The sequence below is a fragment of the Oryctolagus cuniculus genome, chromosome 14, assembly GCF_051225735.1.
Source record: "Oryctolagus cuniculus isolate XC-2025 breed Fujian yellow rabbit chromosome 14, ASM5122573v1, whole genome shotgun sequence".
Taxonomy (NCBI): Eukaryota; Metazoa; Chordata; class Mammalia; order Lagomorpha; family Leporidae; genus Oryctolagus; species Oryctolagus cuniculus.
Window position 1 is genome coordinate 69,932,236 of NC_142880.1, and position 26,268 is coordinate 69,958,503.

At 37.9% G+C, this 26,268-nt stretch overlaps 1 pseudogene; it reads left to right on the top strand.

Moving 5' to 3' along the window:
• The first annotated feature begins 24,623 nt into the window (after window positions 1-24,623).
• On the top strand, window positions 24,624-25,641 carry LOC127492743 (actin, cytoplasmic 2 pseudogene; annotated as a pseudogene).
• The last annotated feature ends 627 nt before the right edge of the window (window positions 25,642-26,268 follow it).

The following is a 26,268-nucleotide window of genomic DNA, read 5'->3' on the forward strand; positions in this document are numbered from 1 at the left end:
TCATGACAAGAGCCTTGGGTGATTTCTGACGTCATAAATAAGAGTGTCAGCTGTTAAATAAACAATGGGAGTCACTGTGCACTTACTCCCCATGTAGGATCTCTGTCCTTAATGCGTTGTACTATGCGAATTAACGGTAAAACTAGTACTCAAACAGTACTTTATACTTTGTGTATCTGTGTGGGTGCAAACTGCTGAAATCTTTACTTAGTATATGCTAAGTTGATCTTCTGTGTATGAAGATAATGGAAAATGAATCTTGATGAAGAATGGGATGGGGGAGGGAGTGGGAGATGGGATGGTTGTGGGTGGGAGGGAGGTTATGGGGGTAAAAGCATTATTTCAAAATAATCCAAAAGTTGTACTTTGGAAATTCATATTTATTAAATAAAAGTTTAAAAAAAGTAAGTTGAAAAAAACATAATCTTTATGCATTTGAAGTATAAGTTGAATTAAATATGCTATAGGGAACAATAAAAATCAATTAAATTGTCAGATATCTGGAAATACTAAGGAAATTAGGTCATAGTAGATTAGGGTTTTAGATTCAGAAATAATATCTGCAAGCATGATAATCTCACATCTCAAAGAAGATGGAAGCATTTAAAGAAAAAAGAAATAAAATTTTTAATTCCTTCACAAACAAAAAGAATGATATGAAGAACAAATCAGGTAGCTGCTTTAAAATATGCTATTTGTTTATTTCATGCCTTTTAAAGCCCAAAGGGATTTGAAATCAGATGATAAAAGAAATTTATACTGTTCCATTGAAATATTAAATAATACAAATTATTAACTGTATGACAGTAAATATTTAGAGTTCTGACATAAACACATAACACATTATCAGAACATTTATGTTAAAAATAGTGACTTCTTTACTCATGAAACTGATCTTTTTGCTAAATATTTCTAGAATTATCCAAACAATTTCTGTTGTTCTTTTAGCTGCCAACAATAGCAGCTAACTTGCTATGCTTCATTTTAGTAACTAGGTAATTGGCCTTTTGGAATAATATTTAATGGGTACAACTTAAGATACCTTGTGAATTTATGTTTCTGTGTGGGAACAAACTGTTGAAATCCTTACTTAAGGTATACTAAGCTGATCTTCTGTATATTAAGATAATCGAAAATGAATCTTGATGTGAATGGAAGGGGAGAGGGAGTGGGAAAGGGGAGGGTTGTGGGTGGGAGGGACGGTATGGGGGGGAAAGCCATTGTAACCCATGAGTCGTACTTTGGAAATTTATATTCATTAAATAAAAGATAAAAAAAAAAAGATACCTTGTGAAGTCATTTCTAGACATTTCAAAAGTATAAAAGCTTGCTAATGTGTAAACGTGCTTTGATACTTATGCAGGATCACCAAGATATCAAAGTGCTTGTTTCTTCCCATCTTTGACTTTGAAAAGATTAAGAAAGCTGGGAACTGATGCAGCTCAATATGACTAGAGCGATATTCTCTGAATCAGTTCAGTTTCATTAGATGAAGTTTATACTAATGCTATAAGCCTAAGAGTTCCAGGTCTTTATCTAATAGTCCTTACTGATATCATACTTTGCAGTCTTGCTTCAGATCCTCATATAACTCTCATGTGTGATTTTTTGTATATATTTTCTAAACATAACACATTATCTGGCAACACAGACTTCACTCAAGGTCTTGCCTAAATAAATATATTTTCTATTTAGTGCATATTAGGGAAGAATTGTCTTAAGTGGCAGAAGGCCAAAGACAACATACAAAAACATTAATAAATAAAATATTAATAAGCTAAACAAAGCAAACTTACCCTATTTAAGGACTGTGCATGACTTTGATATTTAAAGGAATAACTAATACTCTGCAGTTGGATGTAAATCTGGGAACAAGTCCCCATCTGGTGGTTGTTTTAATACAAAAGCTAGAATGGTAGCAGATTTGATGTTACAAAAACCAAAGGAATGATTGAATTCCAGAGTGAGTGGGGGACCAAGTATAAACTTGGAAGGATATGTTCACGAAACCAAATGGGTAAGAAGCAGATGTAGAAATTGAGATTAGGTGCCAGAAATCCAGGAAATCAGAAGATGGGAATAATTGCAAGCAGGTCCAATGGGAAAATAGAAGTTTCTGGTGTAAAAGGGCATATGGTTTGCAGCCCATGATCCAGCTGGTCTCAACTTTCCAAAAACATATCAGCGAAGGCATAGGAAGATCACAGAATTCAGAACACTATAAATCAGAATTGGCTATAAACATATCACCAGTAATTATGAGGAATTTTCATAAATTAGAAGGCAAAAGGAATTGGATTAAAAACTATAATAGATATGCCAACCTTACTTTGCCCCAGTTAACAGCAGATAAAATGTCTCCTCCTTCCCTCTCTTATTCCCACTCTTATATTTAACAGGGATCACTTTTCAGTTAAGTTTCAACACTTAAGAAAAACTGTGTATTAATTATAGAATTCAACCAATAGTATCTATATCAATCAGGAAACTCAGCAACTGTCTTTTTACTTATTCATACTTATTTATTGGGATCCATATATTGAGATTCCACTTCCTCCCCAATAACCCAAGACGACCTTTCTTCATACATCTATTTGAGTAAGCAGAAAATAGAACACTATAGGTTAGGAGTGTATGTGTGTCTGTGTGTGTTAGGAAAGGATGGTCTAGTTATAGTGTATAACATCTTAGGAGGTCGAATCCCTACAGCTTAAGTGTTCTGGAAAGATGGTACTTAGAAAAACTGAGAGGAGTGAATATTACAATTTTGAAAGCATCTCATCTACGCAGAGTGCTATGAAATAATGTAGTGAGGCACAGGAGAACCTAGATCATTAGCACCTCACTGACAATTAGTAATGACGATTAGTCAATGTAGTAAAGGGCATCATTATGCTGATTATAGATGGGAATAAAAAATCTATCACAGTGACAATAATTGCAGAATGCAGGGACACTGGTAGCTTAATCAATAGAATTTGGGACATCAGACATCAATACATGATGAGAAGTATATTTTTCAAAAGGGCTTTGACTAAGTTTACTTAAGTTGTTCTATATAAACTTTTAACACTATATTCAGATTTCTTTATTTTATTTTATTTTATTTATTTATTTATTTTGACAGCCAGAGTGGACAGTGAGAGAGAGAGACAGAGAGAAAGGTCTTCCTTTTGCCGTTGGTTCACCCTCCAATGGCCGCCACGGCCAGCGCACCACGCTGATCCGATGGCAGGAGCCAGGTGCTTTTCCTGGTCTCCCATGGGGTGCAGGGCCCAAGCACCTGGGCCATCCTCCACTGCACTCCCTGGCCACAGCAGAGAGCTGGCCTGGAAGAGGGGCAACCCGGACAGAATCCGGCGCCCCAACCGGGACTAGAACCCGGTGTGCTGGCACCGCTAGGCGGAGGATTAGCCTAGTGAGCCGTGGCGCCGGCTTATATTCAGATTTCTAACACCCACTGAAGATGAAATGCAAGAGATTCATCTGCACTGCTCTTGCTGGGTTATTGTTGGTATTCTGAAGATGTAAATTAGGGAGTAGTCCTCCAATAGTATTTCAAAATATCTGATTTCCACAAAGGTTACAGCTAATTAATTTTTGTCCTTTTACTTGAAATAACGGTGAACGATAAGAAGTGAAGTTTGGGAAGTAGAGTCAAGAGTTTGTGAAGTAAAGCATTAGGGTAAATTCTGTTCATCTTCTCCATGAATAATATAACTGACCTCAACATGTGTTTTAAAAGTGGGTGGTGAAACCAATTCCAAGTTAGTTTTTTCAAATATTAACAATTTCTTTTTTCTTTTTATTGTGCATGTTTAAAGTCCACAACATTATGTTTTTTTTTTTTTTTTTTTTTTTTGTTTTTTTTTTTTTTTTTTTTGATAGGCAGAGTGGACAGTGAGAGAGAGAGACAGAGAGAAAGGTCTTCCTTTGCCGCTGGTTCACCCTCCAATGGCCGCCGCGGCTGGCGCGCTGCGGCCGGCGCACCGCGCTGATCCGATGGCAGGAGCCAGGAGCCAGGTGCTTTTCCTGGTCTCCCATGGGGTGCAGGGCCCAAGCACCTGGGCCATCCTCCACTGCACTCCCTGGCCACAGCAGAGGGCTGGCCTGGAAGAGGGGCAACCGGGACAGAATCCGGCGCCCCGACCGGGACTAGAACCCGGTGTGCCGGCGCCGCTAGGCGGAGGATTAGCCTATTGAGCCGCGGCGCCGGCCCCACAACATTATGTTTTGAAATGCATATATAAGTTTTCAAAAAGTTCACAAAAATGGATACTGTAAAAAAACTATTCATAGATTTCAAAAATTTTGTGCCAAAATGTTTTATCTTTAATTCCACTTTCCATAAACTTTTTGAAGTATGCTTATATAGTCAGATCATTGCTACAAACAAATTAACATAGTCATCACTTCCCATAGTTACCATTCTTTTTTTTTAAACTTTTATTTAATGAATATAAATTTCCAAAGTACAGCTTATGGATTACAATGGCTTCCCCCCCATAACGTCCCTCCCACCCGCAACCCTCCCCTTTCCCACTCTCTCTCCCCTTCCATTCACATCAAGATTCATTTCCAATTCTCTTTATATACAGAAGATCAGTTTAGCATATATTAAGTAAAGATTTCAACAGTTTGCACCCACATAGAAACATGAAGTGAAAAATACTGTTTGAGTACTAGTTATAGCATTAAATCACAATGTACAGAACATTAAGGACAGAGATCCTACATGAGGAGTAAGTGCACAGTGACTTCTGTTGTTGACTTAACAAATTGACACTCTTGTTTATAGCATCAGTAATCACCCTAGGCTCTTGTCATGAGTTGCCAAGGCTATGGAAGCCTTTTGAGTTCACCGACTCTGATCATATTTAGACAAGGTCATAGTCAAAGTGGAAGTTCTCTCCTCCCTTCAGAGACAGGTACCTACTCCTTTGATGACCTGTTGTTTCCACTTGGATCTCACTCATGGAGATCTTTCACTTAGGTTATTTTATTTTATTTTATTTTATTTTATTTTATTTTATTTTTGCCAGAGTGTCTTGGATTTCCATGCCTGAAATACTCTCATGGGCTTTTCAGCCAGATCCGAATGCCTTAAGGGCTGATTCTGAGGCCAGAGTGCTGTTTAGGACATCTGCCATTCTATGAGTCTGCTGTGTGTCTTGCTTCCCATGTTGGATCGTTCTCTCCCTTTTTTATTCTATTGGTTAGTATTTGCAGACATTAGTCTTGTTTATGTGATCCCTTTGGCTCTTAGTCCTATCATTCTGATCAATTGTGAACAGAAATTGATCACTTGGACTAGTGAGATGGCATTGTTACATGCCACCTTGATGGGATTGAATTGGAATCCCCTGGTATGTTTCTAACTCTACCATTTGGTGCTAATCAGCTTGAGCATGTCCCAAATTGTACATCTCTTCCCTCTCTTATTCCCACTCTTATATTTAATAGGGATCACTTTTCAGTTAAGTTTCAATACTTAAGAATAACTGTGTATTAATTATAGAATACAACCAATAGTATTAAGTAGAACAAACAAAAAAATACTAAGAGGGATAACATATTAAGTTGTTCATCACATAGTTACCATTCTCACGTATGTGGTTAAAAGTATCAAAGATCTATTCTTTTAGAAGATTTCCATTGTACAATATTGTTGACTACAGTAATTATGTAAATCACATTTCTAGACTTATTCTTCCTATAACTGTGTACTTTGACCTGCATCTACATATTTTCCCCAGCCTAGAAACCACTGTTGTATTCTACCTATTCAACAGTTGTTTTCAGATTTTTAATTTACACATAACAAAGAGATCATATTGGATTTAAAGAAATTTTAGCACAGGATTTTATTTTTTTTCAAAATTGTGCTTTACTAACAATAGCCTCAAAAGATTAAGGATTAGCTTTGGTGATTAATATGCAGGATAATATTTATCTAGCTCCATCAATGTTTTAGGATGATTGCTATAATACCAGACACACTGAAAATGTCTTTTAAAATTTTGTAGCTGTCTTTTGGAAAAGAAGCTTTTGTGAAGTTCACAAATCCTTTGTTCTACATCAAACTGCATTTTTTCCTGGCACCTCAGGATTTACCTTTATGCTGGTAAGCTCCATTGATTAGAGTCTCTACATCCTTTGGCCAATTACACAGCCTTAGTTCTCAAGTCCAGTTGCCCAGGCATCTAGCTGACTTTACAGGACAGCATCTGTCTTACTTTTGCTAACTTAGTTGAATTTTGTGGATAAGTCATTTGACTTATTTATTAGCCTGCTTCCTTGTGAATCAAGTTGGTTCCCATCATCTGCTTTGTACCTGCAAATGCCCTCACATCATCTTTCTCTCTCAGTTCAAATAAGGAGATCACTTGAATTGACATGTTTCACTAATTGTTGGTACTCAATGTAGGCAAAGCAAAAAAGATAAAACAAATTGATAAAAATTATATACTTTGCAGTTTTTATTTCTTATGCTTTGTTTGACTCTCTATTTGGAGAAATCTGATGGTAATGGGAACAGAGGCCAAAAAGTGAAGAGAGTACTGAGTTTTCTTCTATGGCAGATAATAATGTAAACATATATTTAATTGATTACAAAATATCTATTAGAAGTGCAAACAGACAATTGGTCATCAGAACATTTATTATCAGATTCTACTATTGCCTGAAATATTCAAAGGTAATTCACTGGGTCATACTTAAGATACAGTCCTTTTTACGTAAGAAATCTTTATTACTGCTGAATATTCTGAAAAGGTGATATGCATTTCTTTTCCACTTATTGAAAGGATTTTTCAATGGATGTATTGCTGTCTATTTGTCTGAGTTAAAATCCTCACACTTAAATCTTCACATCTGGAGAAGGTTACATTTGAAGATTTGCCTTTTAGCTGCTTTCCAACCAACCTCATTGCACATTGTACATCACTCTTGTTGTGACATTTCTCTTTCCTCAATAATGTGCATGTCTCAGGTAAAGTATAGGTGTGAAAAAGTATAAGCAAAGTCTGGAAGTTTCTTAAAGTAGAATTGCGAGGCCTAAGTTCATACTGAGTTTTAGTTTGTATATGGTTAATTTACTGTTCTATCTGTCTTGATGCTGTACTGATGTTTTTGTTTGTTTAATGTGAGTGGTCTTTCTAATCCCATTAAGTGGAAACAAAGTTTACAAATGTAAATCCATTTTACTTTGATTTAGTACATTTGCAAGACCAAGCTTCACAAATCAAGGTCTGAACTTTGACAGCAGGAGTAGTTTCAAAAGGTGTTTTTCTCCCACCTTCAAGAGAAAAGGACTAAGACCTTTCTAAGGATTCCTTTTTTCTCCTCTAAAGATAAACATTGGTAGTGTGGGAGGTTGAGAGGATCAGGGAATTGGCAGAGTTCTTTCTTGCAAAAGTAAATGTTGAGCCTACAAAGCTGAGGTCCTGCAGATGGAATACAACCTGTGTTTTTCTGTTGTTAAAGCAATTCCCATCTTGGAAGGGAAAAAAAGTTAACTAGGAACCTCTGAGGGACACAGAGGATTAAACTTTGGCCTCTGTGTCAGAAAACCTGGGCTGAGCCACAATCACGTTGAACCTCATTTCTTACCTGTACAAAATAATAGCAGTGGTGTCTACGATTTATTGAACAATTAGGATGTGTTAGAGACTTCTCATTTCTGTGTCTAATTTCCACCACAGCCCACATGAGTTTTTGAAAGGATTAATTTAGTCAAATTGACATGAAAGTGCCTGCCATGTGATCTAAAATTGTCCAGACAATCAAATATGGCCAAGTGAGGCAAAATCATCTGATCACTGAAATTGCCATTCCTGGTAGGGAGAATCTTGGTTACCTTTTCTAAATCACTCCTATGGCTATTTTTTCCATAGTTCAGTTGATCTAGAGGAAAAAGAATCTCTGTAAGGATCATAAGGTTTAACTTAATAAGCAGGAAGTCAAAATAAGAACTTAAAGGTACACTTTATTCCTTTGAATAACAATTTTGAAAAAGTCAATGCTATACTTTTTAAATGGATAGTATTAGCATGAAATTATGGAATTATTACACTTAAAAGTCTTATGAGAAGGAAGCCATTTTTTCTCTGGAATCCCATAAACACATCAGTATTTATATTTAATAAATATGAATGAAAACAAAAAATAACCTAATTAAAATGAAAGATGAAGAATAAAAATGAGTGTGTGATAAATGTTTTTTCCTGATTGTATTTACATTTTAATTTCAAAGGTTTATACATCAAAATTATAGTACTTTCTGTATGTGGAATGAAAGTAATGGTAACTTTGCATATTTTTCAAACAATGTTAAAGATTATATTGATTATATCACAAACAGGAGAGAGAGAGAATCATCCTCACACTCAGGCATCTTTTCAGAAATATATTTTCAAACAAATTTCCTACAAGTCTGACACACAAACTCCATTCTGTTCACCTGGTAAAAAATTCAATTGTCATCTGTCTTACTGTTCCCCCCTACCTTGAGCCCTTGACCTTTTTCCATTGCCAAGGAACCAAGGTCATTCATTGGCATTACTATTAAATCATTCATTCCTCTGTTTGCAAAATCCCTTTGGGTCTCTGTGGCTTCTGTGTCGGGTCTGGATGACAGAACATTTTCATACTTGATCTCATTTGCTGTTTTCCTGGTGCCATTGCCAAGAGGGAAAAAGCAAAACAAAACAAAACAAAACTCTTCCTCTTCTGCACAAGTTCAGGTCATCTTTATTCTTGAGGAACGGTTTCCCACCACCCGTGACATAATATCATAAAAGATGTATTTGGTCTTTTTACTGGTTCCTGGTGTAGAACTTCTAAAATCTCTAGAATATCCAGATTGCTGAGAGTGTCTTCAGTGTTCTATTGAGATCTGTGGTAGTGGCCTCAGTGCAGCCACAGGGATAGGAGCTGCTCACCAGAAAAATCAAGGCATGATTGAGTATAGCGTTGAGACGTGCAGCCCCATCCCTGTTCTCTGGGGGGAAGGGAGAGGCCAAAGGTTAAGGTGATCACCGATGGACAGAGATTTAGTGAGTCATGCCTATGTGATGAGGCCTCTGCCAAAGTCCAGCAAGATTGAGTTTTGGGAGCTTCTGAATAACTGAGCATATGGTTGTGCTTGGAGGGTGGGAACCCCAGAGAGGACAAGGAAGTTCTATGTACTTCCCACATCCCTGGTTTAACCTATCTCCTCAACTGCAGGATCATCTGTATCCTTCATAATAACCTCAATGATTAAATGAGAAATGCAAGCATTTTCCCAAGTTCTGTGAGCCGCTCTAGCAAATCAATCAAGCTGAATTGAGAAAGGGGCCATGGGAATCCTAATTTATAGTTGTTTGGTCAGAAGTACTGATAACAATCTGGGAATTTTGGTTAATATCCGAAGTGGAGGAAGTCTTGTGAGACCAAACCCCTAACCTGTGGGATCTGACAGTGTTGCCAGTAAGTACCAACAGGATCAAGTTGAATGACTAGAGACCTAGCTGGTGTCTAATAGAAAATCTGGTGTCGAATATTTTTCATTGAATGATGTGTGAGAATAGGAAAAATGCATTAGTTTTTTCTTGTCTTTATATGGATGCTCCCATCCATATGTACCTACAAGATACATTATCTTAACCCATGAATCCTCTTTTAAATGCTTTAAATACGCTTGTAATGAATATCTTTAGAAAAATCTGAGGCTTCAGAAAGCTCTTTTGGGAATTCTCTCACTGGAATCTTCTGTAGTTATGACTTGAGGTAAGCTGTTAGCCTTCACATCTGCATGTGTTCAACTGGGAAAATCTAGATGACCAACATCTCTTTTTGCAGGAATTACCCAGTCTTTAAGAAAGATTTGCTTGCCATGCCTAACTTGGTTTTTAGGAGAGAAAAGCAACCCGGCCTTTACCTAAGTCAACTGAGGCATGATGGAAAGATTACTTCCAATTAGTGCCTCTTATCACTCAGCAGTGGCTCGATCCTATCCTGGACTACTTGGAATCTATCGTATTTCTGAGCCTGGAAAACAGGGTACTGACAATGACTTGTTTGCACTTTTATTCCCTCATAGAAATTTCTAAACAAAATGAAAAGTCATACTCAAAATTCTGAATGTTAAGAAAATTTACAATGTGCATATACATTAACTTATTTCTACTTGCTAATATTGTGTCATTATTTTTACCGATATTGCCATAACTTGCCCAAAAATACTCATTGGAAAAGTGGATTATAAAACTTTCACTTGCAATACAGGTAACTGTGTATTCAGCATGCATATCCTATCTCTATCTTCTAAAGTTCTTTAGTTTTTAATTTATTTATCAGAACTGCTTCTGAATTGGAGATTGATATGAGAATCATAAAGAACAAAAGTGGAGCTATGGGGAAAAACAAAGGAAGGGCTAGTGAAACCAAACCCCTATATTGTGAAAGCAGGGTCCAGCCTCTTGTCTGTCACCCTTAGCCTGAAATGTCCTTCCTTGGCCTTTACCAAAAGGAATTCACTGGCTTCATGAAGTGATGTATCTGGTCCTATAAGGTTCTAATCACAGGACTCAAGGAGTCATTTGCTTCTCCAAAAGATATGAATCCTGATGGAGAGTATTGTCCAGAGGGGTTTATTTGGGGTAATTCCAGGTCCAGGCTAAATGTAACTGCCTCCTGCATGCAACCCCAAGACCAACTGGAGTCCTGGACATCATAAATTCCCTAAATATCACAGCATCACCAGCTAGTCAAAGGATTGTCACGAGTACCATTGACCAACCAGGAACTTGGACACAAGCTGATTATGTACCTCACTCAGTCCCAATTTCAATCTATAAGAACCTTTACCCTTAACTCCTCAGAGAGAACTAGAATTAAGCAATAGCTGCCTGGCTCTTTCCTCGGTGATATGCAGTAAATACATACTTTCCTCCACTACCCCAACGTCAATGATTGATTTTCTGCAAGTTGGGAAGTAGATCCAGCTTAGGGGGGTTCTATAGCACAACCTCCAACTAGTTTAGGTGTTGTTTGGCAATACCATGACACCATATATTCCAAATATGTTTTAGATAACTCTAAGTAAAGTGTTTTTTAAAGTTATTTTATTTATTTTTCATTTTATTTGAAAGACAGAGAGATAGAGAGGCAAACAGAGAGAGATATTCTATCCAGTGCTCCACTCCTGAAAGTCTCATGATAGCTATGGCTGGGTCAAGCTGAAGCCAAGAGCCTAGAACTCAATCTGAGTCTCCTATGTGGGTGACAGGGACTCTCAAGTACTTGAACCATCATCTATTGTCTCCTAGGATGCTCAATGGCAGGAAGTTGGATCTGAAGCAGAGTAGCCAGAACTTGAACCAAGTCCTTCAGAATGCAATGTGAGCTCCAAAGAAGTGAGTTAACAACAGAGCCAAATGCCCTCTCCTAAAGGAAGTTCATAGTTCTTTCCAGAAGTTCTTTATTACCCCATGTCTCATTGATTCTCTGTTCAACTTAATCACCATAATGATGCCAAGTTTTCTAAGTTTTTCTCTGTGCTTATATATGATTTATTTAGTTGGCACAGAGAAAGAGATCTTCCATCCATTGGTTCACTCCTCAAATGCCTGCAACAGCAGAGGCTATGCCAGGACAACTAGGTCTCCCGTATTGGTGTCAGATACCCAAGTACATGAGCAATCACCTGCTGACTCACAGGATGCACTGACTTGAACTCAAGCACTCTAGTATGTGATGCAAGCACCCAAAACAGTGTCTCAGTAGTTGTGCTGAACACCACCCCAATGACAAGTTTTCTCAGCTCTTCTTAAAAACTATCAACTCAAATCAACCATTAAGCACTTATTATACCTTTTGTTCTTCAGTTTTATTGTAAAGAAATTCTAATAATGACAATTACTAAACATGTGCTTCTGCTACAATAAGCAGAGTACAGTACATGTAAGGTAAGGCCATTCCCAACTGAACCCAGCTGGATTCAGAAGCACAAATGAATCCAGTTAAGACTAATTAAGGGGCCGGCACCGTGGCTCAGTAGGTTAATCCTCAGCCTGCGGTGCTGGCATCCCATGTGGATGCCGGTTCTAGTCACAGCTGCTCCTCTTCCAACCCAGCTCTCTGCTGTGGCCTGGGAAAGCAGTAGAGGATGGCCCAGGTACTTGGGCCTCTGCACCCATATGGGAGACTGGGAGGAAGCATCTGACTCCTGGCTTCAGATAGCCGCAGCTCTGGCCGTTGCGGCCATCTGGGGAGTGAACCAGAGAATGGAAGCCCTTTCTCTCTGACTCTCCCTCTCACTGTCTGTAATTCTACCTGTCAAATAAATAAATAAAATCTTGAAAAAATAAAAAGGACTAGTTGAATCATTAACCCAGCCCAGCTCAGACAAACTTCTGCCAATCTGTGAGAATGATGTTTTAAGATACCAAGTTTTGGGGATGATTTTTAATACAGCATGTTTTTGGTCAGAGTTAAAGAATCAAACTGGTAATGTATATTAAAGCAGTCAGGCAGAAAAACAGATGCACACCCAATCACATAGCAAAATAGATACATAGGCTTAGAATTTCTACTGGAATTTGTTTTCACTTCTTTAAATTATCATTTTTTCTCAATTCTCATTGTTTGATTTGGGACATGATGCTGGAGAGGTAGGCAAGAAAAAATGGGGTATGTGAGCTATAACTTGATAGCCACAGAAGTCACTGCCTTTCAAGTAAAGACATCTGATGTTTATATTGTGATTTAAAGTTGTTATAATATTAACCACATATGCATAAGTAAGATTTTATTTTCCACAAAAGAATTATTTTCTCTTATAGACTTGTATCTGTCAATAAAGAAAAGCTTAAAGTTGGAGCTTCCAGATAATCCTTTTTCCTCCAGTTTATAATTTAGTATTTTTCAGATTATCTGGTTGATTAAAAGCTCTTCCTCTTTCTTTCTCTCATTCCCACAGAGCCCTTCTTTAAAAAAAAAAAAAAAAAACAAAACAAAACAAAAAAAAAACAAGTTGTTCCTGGAAAGTAACTGAGATTAAGGAAAAACTTCGAAGAATGGAGATAGAAGAGGCCTCTGCACAAGCAGCTTTCTGAGTCCTTTCTGCTCTCTGCTATGAATTCATCTGTTCCTCTGGCTTGTGATATACTGGGGAATCTGCCGCTAATACCTGAGGTCACGCCATGGCTCCCAATCAAAAGACTCACGTACTTCATAATTTCCTAGTCCAAATCCCATGTGTCTTTGGATCTACAGATCTCATCACTTGTACATGCCCTTGGCAGACAGTAACTTAATGGTCTTCTCTTCGCAAATAGGCTGTGGGGAACTAGAGTCAAGAATTATCTTGAGCCCATTCTCTCTGCTTTAGATACTTTGCACAGATGAAGGTGTTCTCAGAGATGGTGTTTTTCTAAAGTTCAAAATTAAGGGAAACACAAACTTGTGCTATCAGTTGGGTTTGAAAGTTATTTAAAAGACATAATCCAGAGTAATGCTTCTAAGACTTTAATTTACCTATGCATCACCTAGCAATTTCTTTAACATGCAGATTATTATTAAATAGGTCTGAGGTTGGGACCTAGAATTCTGGATTTCATATATGCTTCCAGGGAATACCAATACTGGCATCCACAGACCACATTATGAATAGAAGGATCTCATTAAATTCTAAAGTGCTTTGAAAGGGAGAGAACGATCCAACATGAGAAGCGGGATACATAGCAGACTCATAGAATGACAGATGTCCTAGACAGCACTCTGGCCTCAGAATCAGCCCTTAAGGCATCAGATCTGGCTGAAGAACCCATGAGAGTACTTTAGGCATGGAAAACCAAGACACTCTGGGGAAAAAAAAAAAGAAGACCCAAATGAAAGATCTCTCTGAGTGAGATCCCAGTGGAGAGAATGGGGCTATCAAAGAAGGAGGTACCTTTCTCTGAAGCGAGGAGAGAACTTCCACTTTGACTAAGACCTTGTCTGGGCTGGCGCCGCGGCTCAGTAGGCTAATCCACTGCCTTGCGGTGATGGCACACAGGGTTCTAGTCCTGGTCGGGGCGCCGGATTCTGTCCCGGTTGCCCCTCTTCCAGGCCAGCTCTCTGCTGTGGCCAGGGAGTGCAGTGGAGGATGGCCCAAGTGCTTGGGCCCTGCACCCCATGGGAGACCAGGAGAAGCACCTGCCTCCTGCCTTCGGATCGGCGCGGTGCACCAGTCACAGTGCGCTGGCCGTGGCAGCCATTGGAGGGTGAACCAATGGTCTCTCTCTCTCTCACTGTCCACTCTGCCTGTCAAAACAAACAAACAAACAAACAAACAAACAAAAACAAAAAAAACCCTGTCTAAGATCGAAGTGCGAACTCAAAAGGCTTCCATAGCCTTGGCAACTCATGACTAGAGGCTAGGGAGATACTGACACCATAAACAAGAGTGTCAAATTGTTAAGTCAACAACAGGAATCACTGTGTACTTACTCCTCATGTGGGATCTGTCCTTAATGTGGTGTCCAATGTGAAGTAATGCTATAACTAGTACTGAAACAGTTTTTTACACTTTGTGTTTCTGTGTGGGTGCAAACTGATGAAATCTTTACTTAATATATACTGAATCAATCTTCTGTGTATAAAGATAATTGAAAATGAATCTTGATGTGAATGGAATGGGAGAGGGAGCGGGAGATGGGAGGGGTCCAAGTGGGAGGGAAGTTATGGGGTGGGGGAAGCCATTGTAATCCATAAACTGTACTTTGGAAATTTATATTTACTAAATAAAAGTTAAAAAAAACTAAAAAATAAAAAATAAAGTGCTTTGAGAGTGAGTAGAAAAGAGAATTAGTGCAGGAGAAAGTGATTTGGATAGTTTGCTGTCTAAGAACAGGCCTTGCTCATGCATTAGGACTCCATGACCTTCATCCTCAGGTACACCAAGCTCATCAAAATTACTTTCAAGGTCACATTTGTCACTCTGTATCACAATTAATTCCTGTTCTCCCAAATTCTTTCAAACAACTGTAATGTGGCTCATTCTTTCAATACTTCATTGCCTGATCCATCAGGGTCACATCAGAAATGTATGATGAATGATACGTGTTCTCAATTTAAATGGAACAAAAATATGCCAGTGTTTCACCAAACTCTACTTTCCCTGGTAACATAAAGTGACTTACCTACTGAATTGCACATTCTGATTTTTAGATTCTAAATTTTAAGAAATGATAAATATATACATAGTTCGTAAAATGGGAAAGATCAAGATTTGCCTATTCATCTCTCCTTTCCATTCTACATTGTGTCCCTGCTGCTTCATAGTATTCATTGGCTAAGTGTAAGAGAGTTAAAACTAAAATATTATAACCAATCTAAGATTGAATTTTGGCATATATTTATAAGAATATAATTCATCTCAAAGATTTCACATACTTATTATTTCTCTCAAATTATGAAGAGAACTGTAATACTCATATATTAGAAAGTTTGAGAATATAATGCTTCTATAAATACAACCTTCCTCAAAGTATAAAAATAATTATATTCTAAGTTGTACAGCATTCAAACAAGCATTTAGTGAAGTTATAAATCAAGTGAAAGAGAGGAGGAATTGATCCAAGTAGCAGGAACACATTTCCAAAGTAAAATTTGCAGCATAACATGTTTAGGTCATGCTTTTAAGCCATGAATGACATTATAATCTTTAAACTATTAGTTTCCAAGTTCATATAAACTCCTTTTGAAGGTTCCCTGTGTGCTACATTTGATTTTAAGATCTAATTAAAAATGAACTATAGCATTCTCTTTGCTTCATGTAAAAATGTCAATGACTTTCTCTTAAATTATCCAAGAAAACACAAATTACCAAAATTCAAACTTGTCTGAATTGTTTTTAAGTGATTCCAGGCAATACACATATAGAATGTGGAAAGTTTTAACTTCAAATCATAAATTTGTAAAATATTTGTAAATCACTCAATATACATAGGTTATGGAAAATATTTAGTCACCTTAATTATAGGTTTAAACGCTACAAACTCTGTAACAATACTTTTTCTTTACTCCTTTTGATTTCTAAGCAACCAAAGCACTTTACAAATGTTAAATCCAGTATCTCTTTCAAATAAGATTTCCTTTTCCCCACTGGGTGTCATTTACAGACTGATGAAAACACAGCAACAAGTGAATACCTTTCTAAAGGTAGGTCAAGTACTCTCCATACCAGAGTCATTCGGAAAATGATAACCACAATTCCTCCAAATGTTATTCTTTCTCCCCTCCTCTATAACTGTTAATAGTAATAACATACAGAAATGTGTTCTTTACATGATACTCTTGGTACACTACTGTGTTTTTTTTTTTTAACACTCTTACTTTATTTTCTTTATTATTATGAAGACGAAACAATTTGTCATCTCTTTTTTCCACCACTCAATGTTATTTGTTGCACCAGATTGTTTTGTTATGTGACAGTATTCTGGAAACCACATGCTCATTAATGTTTGATGTGGTCAGACTGCTGTGGTGAACTAAAGACCACCATTACAGTTTGTTTAGAGTTTACTTTTTAGCGAAGGATTTTTACTTTTTTAGCAAGGATTTCATATTAGTGGCTGCTCTGGGAGATGCATCTCAGATAAGAAATTATGGCAAGAAAACAATGAAGGGGAGCATAATGGATGCAATCCTACACTGGAATTTTCAATCTTGCCATCCAGGGAACAAAGACAGTTTTACTACATTCACAGCTTTCACCACACTATCTCTTAAATACAGAAAGATTCTTCTACAAAGTAGACAAAATAAGTATACATGTAGTCCCTAGAGATTTTACTCGTATTGATTGCACAGGTTGCAAAAATATTTTGCCTGAAAGCTCTGCTATATTATTCTTAAATTTCACTTGTTTGCAATTCCCATTGGTTTATTTATTTAAAATATATATTTTATGTAGACAAAATGTGTCGGGGCTGTGTTCTGAGACCTTAGACAGTTCTCCCATTAAAGTTATCTATTCTGTTTGTGACATGATAGCTTAGCAGGACCCAGTAGGCCATTAGGAAAATAAGCAAATTCTTATCTGGAAGTCATTAACTAGAATCACTCATTCTCATTTCTCTCTTGACTGGAAGTTGGTTCTTTTCTCATCCTTGAAAATATTTTGATAGAGAATTAAGTGTTGGTGAAAGTGAATGTGCTGCAGATGGGCTGGAAAGGCGAAGGGCTAAAGATACATTTGTCTGCATAATCAGTCAGGGGAGTTAACGGTGACTAATAATTTAGTACTTTAGTTTTGAAGTTAAAATAGATTCATATAGAAGCTGACGTGGCACAGTAGTTTAACCTGCCGCCTGTGATGCTGGAATCCCATGTGAGTGCCCTTTTGAGTCCCAGATGCTCCACTTCTGATACAACTCCCTGCTAATGCACCTGGGAAGCCAACAGAAGATAGCCTGAGTACCTGGGTCCCTGACCGAACGTGAAATAGCCAGATGGAGTTTCAGGCTCCCAGCTTCAGCCTGGCTCAGCCCTGGCTATGGCTGGGAGTGATCCAGCAGATGGAAGTTCTCTCTCTCTCTCTCTCTCACTCTGCCTTTCAAAAAATAAATAAATCTTTTTAAGAAATAGATCCATATGAAATCTATTCTGCCTCAGTGAAGGGGCCTGTAAGGCACATGAGTTAATAGCCTTAAATAGCAGAATTTTAGAATACAATTTTTGATGATGACCCATGGGAGTCATCTAGAACTGCAAATTAAAACTGTTAGCCATTAAAAATCTAATGGAGCATCTAAACTCAATAAGTTAGTAGAAAATCACATCCCCAGCTTCAATATTAATGTCGAGGAAATACCTTGATCCAAGATCATTAATAACAGACTAAAGTAAAGGCTGGGACACGATGTCCAAGGTTTGTAAATTAGCAGAGTCTGAGGAATCACAGTGTTACTCTAGCAGGAAGAAAAAAAAATATGCTCTCTTTTGTAAAACCAAGTCCCTTCTGTAATATCATAGACAAATGTGTGCATGAGGAAATTAATTATTACAACTCTTTGCTTTCGTTCAAATTTATATTTATAATTAATTGTAATTTATTTATAATATATACACATTTTACATCCATTTGTCACAGTTTGCGATTTTTCTCTTCAGTTAGCTAATACAGAACAAATATGACGCAAAATTAGACCTATGTCTCAAGTCCTAGTCAGCATACCACTCCTGGTATTCACCAAACAAGTTTAGAGATTGCGTTGAGACTATAATATAAAATGCCTAGTGATTCATTAGATTGCAAAGGCATCCTCTTTCAGAACCCATATTATTTCATTTGCGTCAACAAACACAGATTGAGTATTTGGGGTGTTTTAGTCAAAGGTTCCAGTGCTATGTGATGTTTTCCTGGAACACTTACAGTCTCTTGAGCACATAGTTGAGGAGTGAACTTCCACCAGCCACTCAGATTCTGTCCCACTGCCCAGACTGTGCAGAGCTCAAGGGAGAAGATATGCAGAACCAGAGCCAGCAACCGCACTGGCTGAGAGTTCTCCTCACATCTCCAAGACAGGAAGAGACAAGTGAAAGGGAAGCTAGTAGAGGACCTTTTACTCTCCTTGTTGAAAACGTCCTGGAACATGCATCATTGCTGACCTTAACGCCTCTGAGGGAAAAAGCCAGCAAAGAGGGGAATATGACAGTTTCTGTTTACTCCTGTGCATCAGATGAATCAAGAATAATGTGTCCTTTAGATAAAATCAATATCAATGAAATTAAATTAGAGAAAATTTAATAAGATTGTGCTTGTTGCTTCTAACTACACTCTAAGTATCACTTCTCAAACTTGAATAATGTACTGATTCCTTTTTAAGGGGAGCAATGTTCTCATAGGTCAGAGAAAAAGTAGTCCATGAAGCCAAGTTTCAGATTCCCCAAGTTAGGAAAATATCTTTCAGGTGTAAAGTATCAATGTAAAAACTCACCTCTATATCTTATTAAATAAAGTTTTTAAAGATTAAGTCCTAAAGAAAAACTGAAAAAGATCCTATATATCTTGTAGACACCACATTAATCTGAATATATGTATAAATAACCTCAAGATATACTTATGAATATAAAACTGATTTAGTAAATTGCTGAAAGATCTCATAAATTTTCCAAAATCACCAAATTGAAATTTGGCAGTGTCAAAGAGCCTGAGTATGACTCAATCTGTCTTTCTGAGAACATGGTAATATACATCATTCATAATAAAATATCTATGCATTAATTATGACATATTCCAGTATCATCATTTTGACAGAGATCAGTAGAAACAAATCACTAGTTTATCAATAGACAGGAAATAGTCATTGAACTACAGTCAAATCATGTTGGCTCAAAATATTGTAATACTTAGGCCTGGATGATTTTTTTTTTATGTGTGGAAAGATTGATAGCTGTGGATATTGGACAGAGGAGCAAAGTCAATGAATCTCTAATTTAATAATGCAGTAATGATGAATTCATCATCTGACTTCTTGCTGAGCTAGCTACTAAATTGTACCCATGGGATGTAAATGAGTTAATGGTAAACGTCTTTTGAAATTCCCCAAACTGTCCTCATTCTTGGGGACAAATGCAGAGGCTTTGATTTTAACAACCACTTTCTAAAATACTGGGGGAATAAGGTGCAGTTTATTTTATGAAGGTTTTAATTTTCTCCAGCAAGTCTGTTTTTGTACAACCTACGTTAAAAAGAAAATGCAGAGTTTAGTTTCAAGAGACTGTAAGGAGAGAAACAAAGGCTCACCACCTCTTTCCCTCGTCATTGTATGTAGACTAAAATTTGGTGGCCCAATAAATTAGAACAAAGCACAGTTATCACTAAACTAAGAAATGGGGAAGCTCAGCTGGACAGTATGCTAATAAAGCTGCTATCAGAAATTGACCCTGTGTGACACAGTTCTGTTTCACCATCAGAAGCCGATTCTTTAATTCTTGGTAACTTTTTCATAAGCACTGACTAAGTATCACAGAAGGGCTCAGATACGCTGATATCACTGTATATCCAACAGTGGCTTTCTTTAAACATATATCAATTCTAAGTACATATAAAATAAAAATGTGTTTGAAAATTGTTGTTATTTATCTTAATAGCTGCATTTTCATGAATGCCCCCCTACAGACCAGGTGCCATGCTAAGAGCCTTATATACCTAATCTTTATTAACCTTTACATTTATGCTGGGAATAGGTATGAAACCAGATACGCAAGATGTCCAAAGTTAGTAGCTAGTAAGAGGAAGACACAAGATTTGAAACCTGTCCATTTGTTTCTTATTCCTACATTCTTTTTTTTTTTTTTTTTTTTTTTTTTTTGACAGGCGGAGTTAGACAGTGAGAGAGAGAGAGAGAGAGGTCTTCCTTTTCCATTGGTTCACCCCCCAAAGGCTACTGCGGCCGGCGCGCTGTGCCGATCCAAAGCCAGGAACCAGGCGCTTCCTCCTGGTCTCCCATGTGGGTGCAGGGCCCAAGGACCTGGGCCATCCTCTACTGCCTTCCCGGGCCACAGCAGAGAGCTGGACTGGAAAAGGAGCAACTGGGACAGAATCCGGCGACCCGACTGGGACTAGAACTCGGGGTGCCGGAGCTGCAGGCAGAGGATTGGCCTAGTGAGCCACAGTGTCGGCCTATTCGTACATTCTTAACTATTTCATCATATTACTTTATTATTCCACTGTTTTTCATTTCTACATAGCCATTCAGGACTAGGTCATATATTCTGAAAGTGTTTGTTAGTTTGTTGCCTTGTAAGTTAATTTGGGTTGTAGGTTTTTAATCTGGATGATAATTCAAATGTTTAGGACTACAACTCCAGTTACAACTGGTCTGATTTGACTGCCTTATTCAAAGAATCCAGAAATTATGATTTCCCCCTTTGTCGCAAAGCTATAGGTAATCACATGAATGATATTAACACTTTGGATAAAGTACGTATGTGCATACGATGGCATGTGTGTGTGTGTGTCTGGGTGTTTGGGGGGTTAATAAATGCGGTTGCTGGAAAACATTCAAAGAAAAATGAATTAAGAGAGAATGCTCATTTTCTATATAATGTTTGAAGATCCTTCACATATATCATACACATTTACATCACATTATAACAAGAAGTGAAATCCAAGGAACAAATTCCTTCTCTACTTGATCAGCCATAGCCGAGATGTTAGAGGCAGTGTGATCAGGACCAGTCTGCAGAGCTAAATCTGGGCCACACACACATACACATGCACAAACTCACTCAATAGACCACAGGAAATCTGGATCACAGTATTTCACAGGCTGACGGTTTGGAAAGGTTTAGTTGATGAATAAAGTAGATAATGTCATTAGACTATAAAAAACTTTCTGGAAATCAGTGGCCCCATGGATTCTTGGTTCTTCCAACTATGCCTAATATATTTCAATTTCAGTTCTGACCATCACATTTTAAAAACACTATGGCAAGCCTAGAACATCAGAGTAGAGCAATAAGATGACAGTAGTACTAATGGTGAATGTTTGTCAACTAAGACACCTGTGTGCCACACTGAAGTGCCTGAGTTCTGTTTCTGACTCTGCCTCCTGCCTTGGTTTCCTGCTAATGTGGACCTGGGAAGCATTATCGATGGCTCAAGTAACTCAGTTCCTGTTACCTCTGTGGGAGACCAGGACTGCATTCCTGGTTCCTGGTTCTGACTTCAGTCTTGCTCCTGCTCAACCCCTGGCTCTTTGAATAGTCAATCAGCAGATAGAAACTTTCTCTGTTTTGTCTATCTCTATGTGTCTCTGACTCTCCATAAATAAATTAATCCTAAAAATAATAAAACTACTATTGATATTCAAATGGCCAAAAAGACTGGAAGAGTTTAGGAAAATGAAAAAGATTTTTAGTTAAATTATAATTGTAGCCAAATATATGAAGGATTGTTATGTGGACACACGAAAGGACTTAGCTCTGCATGACTCCAAAGGGATGAACTAAAACCTAAGATTAAAAGTTATATACAAAGAAGCAGATACCTGGATCAACTCAGGAAGAACTTTCTAGTTAATACTTTGCAACAATAAAAGAGATGTCACTGAATTCACTGAAAATGTGGGAAAATGAAAGGTTCCTTAAAACTCCTTTAGTCTTGCTCCTTATTTTTCATTTGAGGTTTGGCAAGATTAAGTGATTTGATAAAGATGATGAAAACTAACTCTGGATTCAGGGTTATTGCTCCTTCTCTTGTTGACCAAATTAGTACCTTTTCATTACTTCATGCTATCTCCAAAACAGTCAGCTTGTTATTCTTTCCATTTGATCAGAAAATGCTTAATAACTAACTAAATGCTGCTTATTTAGGAGCTTTGTAAAAGAGATCACTGAATTGAGCAAAGCTTACTGAAGGAGACTTGCTTAGTTTTACATTATAAATGTCTAGTGCTGAGACTAAATGGCAACTGTTGAATAAATTGACCAAAACTGAAGGAAACGGGGGAATATTCTATAGACTTTCAAGATCTTTCCAATTCTCAGCTTAATATTACATGAACTAAAAATCAGACCTGGTACAGAAATAGAAGTTTAAGAGTGAGACTATGGTAGTGGCAGGGGCAGGAGAAGAAATGGAGAGAAGGATTTTTTAGAAACCAGGTAAAACAGCAAAACCATAACAGAAATATTGAATCTGAAAAATTAAAACTGTTATATTCAGGAAGTTTTAAATATAAATATTCTTGGCCGGCGCCGCGGCTCACTAGGCTAATCCTCCGCCTAGCGGCGCCAGCACACCGGGTTCTAGTCCCGGTTGGGGCACCGGATTCTGTCCCGGTTGCCCCTCTTCCAGGCCAGCCCTCTGCTGTGGCCAGGGAGTGCAGTGGAGGATGGCCCAGGTGCTTGGGCCCTGCACCCCATGGGAGACCAGGAAAAGCACCTGGCTCCTGGCTCCTGCCATCGGATCAGCGCGGTGCGCCGGCCGCAGCGCGCCGGCCGCGGCGGCCATTGGAGGGTGAACCAACGGCAAAGGAAGACCTTTCTCTCTGTCTCTCTCTCTCACTGTCCACTCTGCCTGTCAAAAAAATAAAAAAAATAAAATAAAATAAATATTCTTTGAAGTATGGAGTTAAAAATCTATTTCTTTATATGCAAAACAGTTTTTTAAATGATATAGTAAAAAAGTAACAGATAACAAATTTAACACTCCCATTTCTACTATTGTTCAGAGCTAAGTTCAATTCTACTCATTTACAGGCTCTTGTATGATGGTTTTTATTCATCTTTTATTAAATCTTTTCTGGAAGAAATTTTTATTAATTCAACTAAAGCTATTGTTCTTGATTAAAAGAGTAGTATATACTCAAGTTGATTTTTGCAGGTTTGTTCTCAATTTGAAAATAGAAGATTCAATTTCATTAGTAAACCATATTGTCATAAATTAAATTTCCAATAAATACAGTTGAGTGTGAATTCAAGGAAAAAATATTTTGCAAAACTAAAACTAAAAAAAAAAAAAATCAACATCCCAAACTCTAAAATCATTCTAGTGGTCTTGTAAAACTAAACCATTTTGACAGTTAATTGTTGCCAAGGGTTTTTTAAATAATGGCTTCTGACCACACATGTCCCACAAAAACCTAACTTCCAGTCAAGGCAGCCTGGCTTCCCATGCCTAGGTTAACACTGACATCTTGTGGTCAATTTTTCTTTAAAAAGATAGAATCAAAATACAGAAAGACTTATTGCAGATGTATCCAAGTCTTCCTTATTCTTTTAAATATTTTGATATCACTTACCCACAATGAAAATTTTTAATAATTTAATAAAATTAATAATTGTTAAGTTATTTGCTTATAATTATAAAGACTTAGATTATGTTGATAGATGTAGAATAAACATGATGTGATGGAGATGGCATTTCACCAATGTAGTCTTTCTCTCCCTAAAACCCATTAACTCCAGTTTAATCATGGGAAAAAACCCAGACAATCCCCAGTTGAGTGGAAGTCTTCAAAAAGCCTGAGCAGTCGCCTCAAACCTGTCAACGTCATCAAAAACAAGAAAAAATATGCAGCTACCACAGATGAGAGGAGGCTAAAAGATGTGATAACTAAATATAACATGATAGCTTGGACAACGTAAAGGGCTAGATGAAAAATCTAGTGAAACTGAAATAAACAGTGGTGTTTAGTAATAGAAAAGTACCAATAATAGTTTCTTAATTGTGACACATGTGCCACGTTAGTGTAAAATGTTAACAGTAGGGGAAATTTGTTGAGTGATTTGCAGAAACAGAAATGAATAAACTCTTTACAACTACTCAATATGCCTAAAACTTCAGAGACTGCTAAAAATTACTTAAATAAGCATATTCTCAAATTATGAAATGTCATTGGTTTAATGGAATTGGTCATATTGTCCTTTCTAAAAGTAAGAAATAAAATAATACCAAAAGTGAAAGACTTTGCAATGTTTAAATGTTCTAGACCCTATGTAATAAACCTCCATTGCTTTAAAGACACAATTAATAAGGTCAGGCTCACTCACCACCATTGGTCAGTATTCCCAGTCCTGCTACATTTCCCCAACAGGTTCCACAGTTCCACTGCTGAACTCGATGGAAGAAGAAATCACGTGCCATGCTTGTCATTGACAATGGCTCCAGCACATACAAAGCTGGCTTTTCTGGGGATGCCAACACACCTATGGTGCCATGTTCTCCTTTATCAGTGGACAACCCTGGCACCAAGGCATGATGATGGGCATGGCCCAGAGGGAGCTGAACATGGGCAATGAGGCTCAGAGCAAATGCAGAAAACTGATCCTCAAGTTGATCATGGCATCATTACCAATTGGGATAACTCGAAGAAGCTGTGGTACCATACTTTCTACAATGAGCTGCATGTACCACCCAAGGAGCACTGCAGCTGCTGACCAAGTCCCCATCCCATCCTGAACACCATGGCCAATAGAAACAAGATGACAACCCAGATCATAGTGAGACCTTCAATACCATCCAGGCTGTCCTGTCCCGGTATGCCTCTGATCATACCACATGTATTGTGATGGACTTTGGTGATGTCACCCACACATCACCCATCTGTGAGAGGTAGGCTCTCCCTGATGCCATCCTGTGTCTGGACCCAGATGGCCAGGACTTGACCTACTACCACATGAAGATCCTCAATGAGCTGAGCTATAGTTTCACCATCATAGCCTAATGAGTGGGAGACTGTGTCTGATATCAAGGAAAAGCTGCGCTATGTCACCCTAGATATCAAGCAGGAGACAGCACCTCTGTATTTTCTTCTCTTCATTGGAAAAGAGCTTCCTGATGGCCAGGTACTCACCATCTGCAAAGACGAGTTCTGGCATCCAGTTGCACTCTTCTAACCCCTCTTTCTGCAGCATCCATGAGATCACCTTGTACGTTATCATTAAGTGTAACTGACATCTGCAAGGAGTACACCAACACTGTGCCATTTGGTGATTCCACCATGTAGCCCAATGTTCCTGACAGGATACAGAAAGAGATCTGGTAGGACCATCAACATAATTATCAAGATCATGCCACCCCTTGAGCATAAGGACTCATTGTGTATTGGCAGCTCCATCCTGGCCTCCTTGTCTACCTTCCACCAGATGTACATTAATTAATGGTAGGAAGAGCCGGGTCAAATGAACATGAGCAGATGAAGAACATTTGCTGCAGGGATTGATTCAAGAGTTGAAATTTGCACTCACAAATGTAAATACCTCATGCTGGCCTCATGAAACTGGAATAAATCTTTGAAAAGAAATTTATTCTTGAAGTCATATCTGATATCAGCACTGGGAAACTATAGAACTTGCTGCTGATTTTTGACCTTATATTCATATTAATTGTTCCCTTAGTACATATGTTTAATACCCGTGCACATCCAGATTTAAACCTTTAGTCTATGTGGCTTGGTCACACAGTTGCTGAGGTGAGAAGTCCAGGTGAGACTTGGTGTGTCTGCGTTGATTCACAGATGGATATCTGTGCAGGGTATTAATGTGCCAGAACTGACATTCTAGAATTTCTTAGAGGCTGGCAAGAGCTCCTGAGCCAGTTGTCATTTCCATCTTTCTGCTCTTGACAGTGGAGGGAGTGGAGGGAGATGTCTGAACTTTGGGACCCAGCTTCCTTTCTTGGTTTTCCTACCAGAACTCTACCACTGGTACTTGACTCGAGATGGAAACTGTTAGCATTTTTACCAGTAAGTTTATTCATCTTTTTAATTTATGTAAAGTTTTTCTATA